Genomic DNA, 11,199 nt, shown 5'->3' on the forward strand with positions numbered 1-11,199 from the left:
GGACCTCGAGAAGGCTAATGTGTTTATCTCTTAAATGCTTTTTTAACGTTCTCGAAACGTATCAGAGATCTTTGTGCAAACTATATCCAAATTCACTCTTATGTTTGGGTAATTATTGACATACGGTTAAAGATGACATGCTTTGCTTGTTAACTAACCAAAAAAGAAAGATGTCCAGACTTTTTTATATAATATAATGCTGTTGTTTTAATCAGTTTTTATTTGTTACTGGAACTAGACACACACACACACACACACACACACACATCTGTGTGTTTTGCAATCCATAGTTAACCTGTGCAGAAGTAACAATGGATTCACATTGTGTGGGTGAAAGTGATGGACTGATCTTCTGTCTGGCCAGACCAGAGGATCATGATGACATGATGGCCATGTCACAAGACATATATGGTGGCAATGACTACCATCCACATCGCTATCACTCCTCTATGACTGAGCCAGGAAGAGTGGTTATTATAGCACGAAGAGATAGGAAGCTGGTAAGAGATTCAAGAGGAAAAAGGTTTGATAAGACCCATGTGTTTTCTGATTTTAGTTTTAACCTCAGCCAGAAGCTGCGAGGAAATATTAATTGGCATTTTTAAATTGCATGATTGTTGCATTTATTTTTCAGCTCTGTCTTGATTTTAGCAAGTAGACACACATTTTATCATAAACCTGTATTATAAGCTCAAAATAGGATGTTCTAGAAATTAACAGTATTGCTTGTTTATTTGGTAATCTAAACTTGTATGTTATCAAGGCACATGTATAACATTTGAAATGTTAATAATTAACATTTAACATGGACATGTCTTATAATTAATGGACTATTCAAATCACTAACTGTTATGATAAGAAAACGTTAATGGGTAAAATAAGTCAAGATGTGTCTCTTGAGAAATGCCATGCTTTCAGTTCTCAGAAAGACAACATTATAACTTGTGACTTAAATGAACCACATCAATGTGTGTGTTCTCTGCTATGCACATAATTGATTGACTCGTGAACCATATACTTGAATGCAGTATCTGACATTTATACCACAGTTTTGCTCTTCATATAATCAGTCTAGGGTGGTCAGATAAGGCCAGTAGCACCATTGGAATTGTTTATTACTGTCATTTTAATAGTATTATATTGTTTAATAGCATTATATTATATTATTTTTACTGTTACACACTAGTGAACCTCCATTGGCTGCCCTAAAGCACCAATAAGCTACTAGGAGCACTTTTGCACATTTGCTTTTGTTATCAGAATTTTGAATGTTAAGAAAAGCAGACAACTTTTCCTCATATTGTTAACTAAAAGTACTTATTAATAGTACAATTAATAGAATATTAATATTTTCAATCTCGAAGATAAAAGAAAATTGCTTCCTAATGATTTGATACATGAGGTTAAGTTTTTAGTCAGTTACTCCTACAGCCTCCAGTATGAATGATGTTATGCTGCTTGATTTGTTGGCATATTATTTTAATTTATGATCACAATCATAAACCCGCTGGAATTTTACCATTTTATTTCCAGTTATTTCAGCCTTTTCAATAATTATTCCTGTGTGCCTTTAGGCGGCTCTGGAGTCAGGCCTGCTGGTTGATGGGAGGTGAAACTGTAATAGTAGAGGGGTTAAGAGTGTGTCCAAACAAAAGGGGTTGTGGTCTAGCTGGAGTGATCCAGAGATTTGTTGATGGCTACATAAAGAAGGTCTACCCTAACGTGAAGACCAAGCGCCTCACCAGAGGAGATGACCTAGGGCCTGAAAATCTGAGCAAGTTCACGCTTCTGGCTAGACGGGTGAGTTAAAATTTGAAAAGTGAGTTCTACAAATGAACGTTATTTAATGTATCATGAACAAAAATGAATGAACAATTAACAATAGTGTACCTATAAATGAACACTAGACTAGACTAAATAAATAATTTGCTATGATATCTAATTTATTAACAAATGCAAGCAAATTTAATCTTATTGCAATGTACTAAATACCAAAAAATTTAAACATGTTGTAGCGTCATATCTTTATCATATCTTTCTTTTAATATGTTCTAAAAACAGCTGCAAAAGCAAGTTATTCATTAAAAAAATGTTAAAATTGTCTACTTTGCAACATACTAAAATGGAGGGAGGGCTCTCCCTGCCTAATTATGAGCTATATCATAAAGCATTCCAACTACGTGCAGTCAAACAAAGTTTGACCCCATGATTTCCACACCTTGTAGAGAAATAGAAGAAGCAATTGTCAAACCAATTAGACTTGAAGATGTACTTTTCTCTGGACTCTCTTTAAAGTACTGCAAACAATTATTTGGCCCTATCGTAACAAACACAATTAACACTTTCAGAGCAGTGGAGAAATTATTAAGCTTCGATAACAAATGGCACTTACAGACTCCTTTGTGGCGTAATAGGAACATTAAATGTGGTTCTGAACCATTCACATCAGAACAGTGGTCAAAGCAGGGAATAAGGACTCTTGCTGACATATTGGGATGATAATGGTATGCTTAGCTTTCAAAATATAGTTGCATCTTTTAACGTACATGCATCATCCTTTTTTTTGTTCTTGCAATTGCGTTCAACCCTCAGAGCATATGGAGTCCATTGGGGATCAGCTCTCGAAACACATCCAGTTCACAGTTGGTCCTCTAATTTTTCTCAACAAAATGTAGTGTCAGCTGTCTATTCTCGCCTTCTTGAAGTTAAGATAAAGCAATTACCACTACACATGATCTGGGTAAGGGAGCTGTCTGTTGACCAGATTTGTTGGGAGACAGTATGGAAAAATTTATTTTGTGCATCAAAGAATCCAAACCACCAATTAATTCATTTCAAATTTTGTCATTGATTGTATTGGACACCAAAGAAACGTTTTCTCATTAAATTAGTTTCAAGTCCTCATTGTAACTTTTGTCCTTACCAACATGTAGGAACATTCATGCATATGGTGTGGGAATGTGAGAAGGTTTATGAGTTTTGGGAAAAGATCTCATCAGAACTGTCTGATATAATAGGAGAAGATATACCAATGCAACCAGTAGTGCTCCTTCTAAATGATTATTCCAATTTAGGTTTCACAGAACTACAAAGAAAGATCTGGTTGGCAGGACTAACATCTGCGAAAAAGATAATTGCACAAAGATGGCTCCCTCCTCATGCTTTATCTGTGCGACACTGGCTACTTCAGTTTCATGATACAGTAAAGTTAGAACTTTCAACAGCCAGAATAAATAAAGCTAGAGCCTTAACCCTTGAGGCATGGAAAGCTGTTGCAGATGGTTTAACAGAATTTGAATTTTCAACATCTGATGATCTATGCGCTACTCTATCCTAAGTTTGTCATATTGCAGACTGTATCTTGTATTTATTTATTTTATTTAATAATTTTATTTTTAAACTGTTTTTATTATTGGATTTAGTTATATTATTTTATATATTTATTTTTAAATGGCTGTTTTATTATTGGATTTAATCATTATTTATTGGGGGGGGGGGGTATATTTTGAGGAAGTTTGTATTATGTACAATTATGTATGACCCTTTCTATGCAAAAACAATAAAAACAAATTGATCCCCCCCAAAAATGTTTGCTAATCAAGATACATTGTAATCTGCATTTTGTATTATTTTTGATAGTTGTTTTAAATGAATTATGCACTCCATTAAAGTGGTTTCTTTTTTCTTCACTTCCTCTCACTACCTTTTGATCCATACCACTAATTCATAGTTTTCAGTCACATGACCGGCTCGAAGACCTAGAGGGCAAAACATCCAAAGAACTGCAGCAAAAGCTTGTCAATTTTCCATATTTTTCCTTCCAATCCACAAATATTTAGATCACATCTCAAAAGAATAAAACGAGGACATGTGAATAAAATGCAAGTTTTGGCCATTTGCAATCCACATAAAGCACCTGCCGCAATATTTAAATCATTAAAAACAGCGTGACATTTAATGTGAAAAACACTTAAAGTGCCTTAATGTATTAAAATAATGATATTAAAAGATTATTATTATTATCATCATCAATATACTGAATTTGGCCTATAATATCAGTATCTTACTTTATTATATCTTCTTCATACTTGGAGAAAAAAAAAACTGGCGGTCAGTGAAGGAAAGCCTTGTTTTGCCCTTCAGGTGGGCTTTGTCACATTTTCATGTCACATGAAAACTATGAATAGTAATAGGAATACCACTAACATTAACAGTATTTCTTTTCTCTGTTTTCTCTTTGTGTCTTTATAAACCAGGCCATTCTCTCTCTATGGGGGGATTCTGAAGGTTTTGATAGCTTTGTCTCAGGCCTAAAGGAAAAACTGGTTGTGTCAGATGAGTCTAAGAGTAGCAGTCCTTTAGTGCCAGTAAAGGACTTGGATGATCTTAAGACCCTTCTCTTGGATTCAGACTTGTCTTCCAGACTTCAGCTTCCAGGCGGTGCTATCATCCAGGATTGGCAGCCCTTGAAGCTCATGGAGCGTAACCTTCACGTCTTGGCAAGGCGAAACTCTTTTCATGAGCTTCCACTACACCTCCCTATCCTATTCCCTTTAACAGAGGGTCTCTATGCTTTAATAGCGATCTGTACGGGACGGACACCTCTTTAGCAAAGAAAGCACTAACAGCTCACCTGAACAGCGTGAAAAGTGAGATTCAAGGCTTGGTTTTGGTTCATATTTATATGCATCAGTCTCTATGGGAAGATTTAAAGCAGTTTTGTGAAGGCCATGAGACAGTGAAGCAGTTCCGGGATTACTGGGAGCAGCTGTTTTTGGAAAGAGAGCTATAATGATATCTAAAGAGGATGGAGAGAAGAAAAAGATGCTGGTGATAAAGAAAGACTTGTTTAATTTTTTGGTAATTGATGTCGTATTAGCCATAATGGAGTTGTCAGCTTTGTTTAAACAAACAATTTGTTCAACTAATTAAATCGGTTTAGGATATTGTACAACTATATTGTGCCTGAGTGAAACAAGGCACAGTGAAACAAACTCGGTGAACTCATTACTTTAACAGATGCTGATGTCAGAAACATGAAGCATGTACGTGCCTCATAAGTACAGGATGATTTATGAATTGAAAGTTTGAAATGAAAAGTACTTCAAACTGATTTTGATCATTTTAATATAATACATTAAAAGGATGGCTTTTTTTAATCAATGCTGAAACACTTGTTGCTTAGTATATTTGTGGAAAAGTGCCCAATTTGTTACAACAGCAACATTTGTTGATAACTTAAATATCAAACTTAACTAAAGTAAACAAAACTTAAATTAACTAAGCTTAATTTTAAGTCAAGCACAAAGATTTATTTTTTAAGTTGAAACATTGCATTTTATTCTAATGTTGAAATTTTAAGTTATAATCATATTATTGAATTTGAATTCAATTTAATGCACCCTTGCCAAATAAAAGCATTTATTAAAACTTAAACTGGCCCCAAAACATTTCAACAGCAGTCTATCTACCTATCTAGCATTTACATTTATCAGACGCTTTTATCCAAAGCGACTTACATTGCATTCAAGTGAGAGTTTTTTACATTTTTATCAGCTCTTGCTTTCCCTGGGAATCGAACCCATGATCTTGGCGTTGCTAGCACCATGCTCTACTATTGGAGCTACAGGAAAGCACTCTCTCTCTCTCTGTGTGTGTGTGAGTGAGTGTGTGCGTGCGTGCATGTATGTATGTATGCATGTATGTATGTATGTTTATCCATTAATATAATTCTGTATCTAACACTACTACAAAAAATATATACATTTATTTAACTGTATAAACAACAATAAAATCTTTTTTCAAAATAATTAATACAACAAAATCCAAAGTCACAGTGTCTCTTACTGTATGTACGGTACATTACAGCTGTTAGGTAACTGGTAATGGCAGAGACAAGAAAAAAGGAAGATAACACTGTGGAAAATCAGCCTCTTTTTCCACTAGGGTGCTTTGTAATTGCCTTTCATGATGGGAAAGCGCACGAGGAGTCCTTGGAGAAAATGTGTGACGTCTGAGAAACAGGCAACTGTGTAATGGATGTGCTGAGAATCTATCTATCAGCAAATTATTCCCCTCCTCTCTCCCCATCTATGTTGTTCTTCTCTTTCTCTATCACATTCTTTCCTGTTGCTATTCTGTTTCTCTCTTCTCCGTAATACTCTCTCTTTACTTTGCAACCATGATTTATGTCTTTCCGTCACGGTCAGCCCTTCCATCGTTCTCACTGTTCCACCTCTGTCCTTTCGTTTCTCTTCCTTCATTAGTTTCACGTCACTCTTGCTCTGCTGAAGCACTTGGCTTGTCATTAGACTCATTTAGTTCCAGTTCTATCTCTCAAATAATGTCCATCTGTTCCTCATACCAGACCTTATTAGAGAGCATCTCATGACAGAGCAGATCACCTTCTCCCTCACTCTTTTCACGAGCACACATGAAGACCCCCATCCAGACACACAATTACAGCCATCAGCTTCATTAAATGCATGGAATAAGTGGAGACATCTTGTGTCTTGCAATAGAGGTGCATTACATGCATGCTTTTATGAAAAGCTTAAATGACATTTATTTATATTTCTTCAAATTTTTTACTTATGTCACATTTATATTTTAACTGTGAAATCCTTCCTAACATACATTATATTTTAACATGGACAGCAAGAGACTGAATTATTAACATATGAGAAAGGTCTAATTTCACAGCTGCGTCACTGACTAACTCATTAACAACTTAGCTGTCACTTCAGAGCACAGACTCAGCAGATCACAGCGGAGAAAACAAAAAAGGATGTTAGTGAAAGATACTTGCAATGACAAGTTACTATTCTTTTTCTTTCAGCATTAAGAATGTTTCCAAATTGATCACTGTGATTTTAGTCATATTTTTGGATAAAAGTTTGTCTCAAATGTCAACATTTGTTGAATTATTTTTAGCTTTTTAAAAATATTTTATATTGTTTTCTTATTTAAATTAAAATGTTAAATTGTATAAAATAAATTTTAAATTATATTAAATAAGTAACCTATTAACAGAAGTGTGTGAAGTTGATGCTCAAATGAGAAATGCGTTTTGAGCCAGTTTTCCACACACAGATTAAACCAAGGCCTGGACTAAGAAGAAACTGCTATAACTGACAGTGAAATTTAATCTTGGATTTGACATAATCTGTGTCTGAGAAACAGTCTTTTGTCTGTCTTTTACTATCAGCCAGAGAGCAGGCAGTCACAAAGAAGGCCTCTTTCGAAAAGCTTTTATGAATGAAATTCAGTACACAAGGCATCCAACATGCTGAGGAAAAACATGCATTATCCTGTGGACCCAATATATAAGAATACGTGACGCAAAATGAAAGATTTCCTCTGTATTTTGCAGCACGCAGCAGGAAATACTGAATAAAACACTAAAACTTCTGAGCAAGCAAGACAAGAAAATGATTAGCATGATTTTGATAGATGAAAGCACATTAAAGTGTGTATATAAAACATTTTTGTTATAATACAAAAGTCAATATTGTCTTGCAAACAACTTTAAATTAATTTGGCTCAAGGTCAGTCATAGTTATTGACCTTGAGTCAAAAATAAGATCATTGATTGCTTTATGACTATCTCTCTAGAGAATCTGGAGGGCCTCTAAAGTAATCCTTTCTCTCTCCTTCAGCAGCACAAGTAAAAACCAAAAATAGGCTTAAGCAGCAGATGGTCAGTTGTCTAATAATCATAGAAAGATGACACCTAATGGATCACAATAACAATTTCTGTCAGTCTAAATTGCATTTTGTGGTTCATATATGACCTTGGGGGAATTTCATTCATTCATGTGGATCTTTAATTCTACTCTCGATGTATATGTGTTTGCAAATGAATGAGTGTAGTTTCTCCAGACATTGCATCAGTAAAAAGACATTTATGACAATATCCGGTGCTGGAATTAATGCCTCGATTTTTTAGCAGGAAAGATTGCACTTCCGTTTTTCCACCAAAAGCAAGCAGCACTAAAACGCATCTCGGGTTCATAATGAAATGGTGCTCTGTTAGTCAGAGCCATTACAGCAGAAGTGATAGTGTGTCTGTTTGGCGACCGGGAAAAGCAGGGGTGGGGTGTACAGACACAGTTCTTTGAAGTGCTTTTGCTGGTGAAGATTCAAGAAACAGTAGCAAGTTGGTATCTAGAGGCTTTGTCAAACTTTTTGAGACCACACATACAGTGCAGTGTTTAAAACTTCCGGAAAGACATAGGGCAAGACTCAGCCCTCCCTTGATAAGAGTTACAGAATTTGACTGCTAGAATGACTCAATGCTTTATGTCGTTTCTCGCTCTCATTTTCTCTTCTCTCATTTTCCTAATTTGCTTTCTTTTGCTTCCTGGCACTTGTATGGATTTGACCTAGCCATATGACGCATCTCAGAAATGGAAGAGAGAGACAGAGAGCTGGTTGCTGCTGGAGCAGATAATTATATTTATCACGATGATGATGATAACCCACTCTCTGCGTTAAATTTGGACTTCACTGAGCTTCCGCTGTAGATTATCCCAATTTTACCACCCTGTGGGCCACCATCGGCACATGTGGGTTTGTAAAGTGCCGGTTGTTATGAGCTAAAGACTTACTATAGAAGCAATTACCTAAAAAATTAGGTTTATTAAATTACACATTTGAGTATGTTTAGTACGTGTCTTTGGCCTTGAAGTAATTGCGCTACAGCAAAGATATTTAAAATACTGTGAAATGAAAGACAACAGGGGTCATTTAAAATACATTTTGCCACAGAGCTGTTCAGATATATGAAACACCTCACATATGACAGTTTTGACATTATATCTTTAAGATTTTCTGTAATTTATCAGTTAACAGATGTAACACTAATTGTATTGTATACTGTTTTACTTGTATGGTGCCAATTTCTGATCAAAATATAGTTACAATCTTTGTATAAAATGATGCTACTGGTAAAACTGAAACATTGTACTGTTATGATGCTTATTATTTATAATATAAAATATTATAATTATTATTTTACTGGTGACAAATGATAATCACAACATACATACACAACATTGTACATACATACAACTGAAACTATTCTTTTCCAGATTATGTTTAAAATATTGGCTTTTGTTTTAACTTGTCCAAGCTGGGCATATTTCATAGATTTACATATTACATTTGATCACAATGGAGCAAGGAGCTAAAAAAACTTAAGACAAAACTCAAAGGCAAAATAAATCAAATGCCCAGATTTGATTATGAATATCTCTGATACAAACAAAAGCATTTTTTGGAGAGTGATAATGCAAAATCACATAGATGCACAATATCTTTAGGGTGAATGATCAATCAGAAACAACTCACGTCACAGATAAGCAAACTTTCATCCACTTTGCATTTGTTTCCAGATGCCAAAGACAGCTTTTAAGAGCAGATATTAATTTACTTTAATAACCCCCTCATCATGACTCACCCTCCCGATGAGTGTCCATATGTCTTCCGCAACCTGTTGACTCAGATCCGGATTGTCCGAGCAGCAAAGGCCTCTAGTAATTGCACAATGTGGCACAAACACAACTGTAACAACACACAAATTCCACATCATTTTCCAAACAATACAGCCATCAGTGTAGCTTCACTTCCATTTCAGTTTAGTGCTTGACTAATTAGTCTGCTGCTTGAAGACAGAGGACAGGCTTTAATTGATAAACATTGGGACAAAATTATACAGAAGCAACCATGATGCCATGGCAGTTCTTAATCACAGGAAATAAGCCTAGGAATAGAGGATGATGAGTGCCATTAGGCCCAGTGCATGCTGGGTAAAAAAGCAGTTATTAGCGAAACATTAAATTAGCGTAATTCTCACTCACAAAGGAACAGTCTAGAATATGTGTGTGTTTGTGATGTAGGGGTGGGAGAAAGGAGAAAAAGGACGGAAGAGGGAATGAGTCAAATCAAAGTGTTTAACATGAAAATCGCTTGCTTCTATTTTCAAAAACTTATATACATATACACTACTGGAATTATGGAATAAAAATTGAATTGAATTGAAAACAAAGCCGAATTTTCAGCATCAATTACTCTAGTCTTTACTTGAAATGATTTCTGAAGGATCATGTGGCAATAATGAAAAAAAATCAATTACAATAAAATAGTATTTTTGATCAAATAAATGCAAACATACTGAAGCGTAGAAGAGAAGACAGAACAGCAGTGAAATATTAATCAACAGAATCAGCCTTAAAAATTACTCACACACACTTCTAATGAGGCAGAAAAATCATAGTCACAGTGCTTGTTACTTGTCATGTTCTACTCATGTGCTGATACAAGAATAAATTAAACATTTCTAACAATAAATAACATTTCTAACCCAATAATGCTATTGATCTAACCGGACGCTACACGCTCCGAGCAGATAGAACGGCAGATGACTCCGGCAAGACCAGAGGCGGAGGATTGTGCATTTATGTAAACAAAGCTTGGTGTACGAACTCTGACATTGTTGGAAAACACTGCTCACCTAACCTAGAGTTTCTCATGGTGAAGTGTAGACCTTTCTATCTGCCGCGGGAGTTCACTTCCACCATCATAACTGCAGCCTATATTCCCCCGGATGCTAATGCCAAGCTTGCTATGAACGAACTGCATGCGGCCATTAGTAAACAACAGACTGTACACCCGGAAGCTGCATTTATTGTTGCGGGTGATTTTAATCACTCCAACTTAAAGACAGTGCTCCCCAAATTCCATCAGCATGTCTCCTGCCACACTAGAGGAGAAAAAAACTTTGGATCATGTTTACACAAACATCGCAGGAGCTTACATCGCGACTCCCCTCCCCCACCTCGGACAGTCTGATCACCTTTCTTTGTTTCTCACCCCCAAGTATTCACCCCTCATCAATCGTGTGAAGCCATCAGTGAAGACCATCAAAGTGTGGCCAATGGGAGCAGAGTCTGTACTTCAGGACAAGTTTCAACACACAGACTGGAGTATGTTTGCTTCTCAGGCTGCCAGTGGCTCTCACACGGACATTGACATCTATACCACCTCTGTACTGGACTACATCAATACCTCCATTGACAGTGTCACAACAGAGAAACAGATCACAACGTACCCTAATCAGAAGCCATGGATGAACAAGGAAGTGCGGCTCTTGCTGAAAGCCCGCAACACTGCTTTCAGATCAGATGACGCTCAGGCCTA

The 11,199-nt window shown here is 36.0% G+C and overlaps 1 pseudogene across 1 annotated transcript; it reads left to right on the forward strand.

Moving 5' to 3' along the window:
• Positions 1-311: 311 nt before the first annotated feature.
• Positions 312-4,792, forward strand: LOC306854426 (histidine N-acetyltransferase-like; annotated as a pseudogene). Its single transcript has 3 exons — positions 312-500; positions 1,575-1,800; positions 4,257-4,792. The product of its transcript is annotated as a histidine N-acetyltransferase-like (transcript).
• The last annotated feature ends 6,407 nt before the right edge of the window (positions 4,793-11,199 follow it).

The sequence above is a fragment of the Barbus barbus genome, assembly GCF_936440315.1.
Source record: "Barbus barbus genome assembly, chromosome: 1".
NCBI lineage: Eukaryota > Metazoa > Chordata > Actinopteri > Cypriniformes > Cyprinidae > Barbus > Barbus barbus.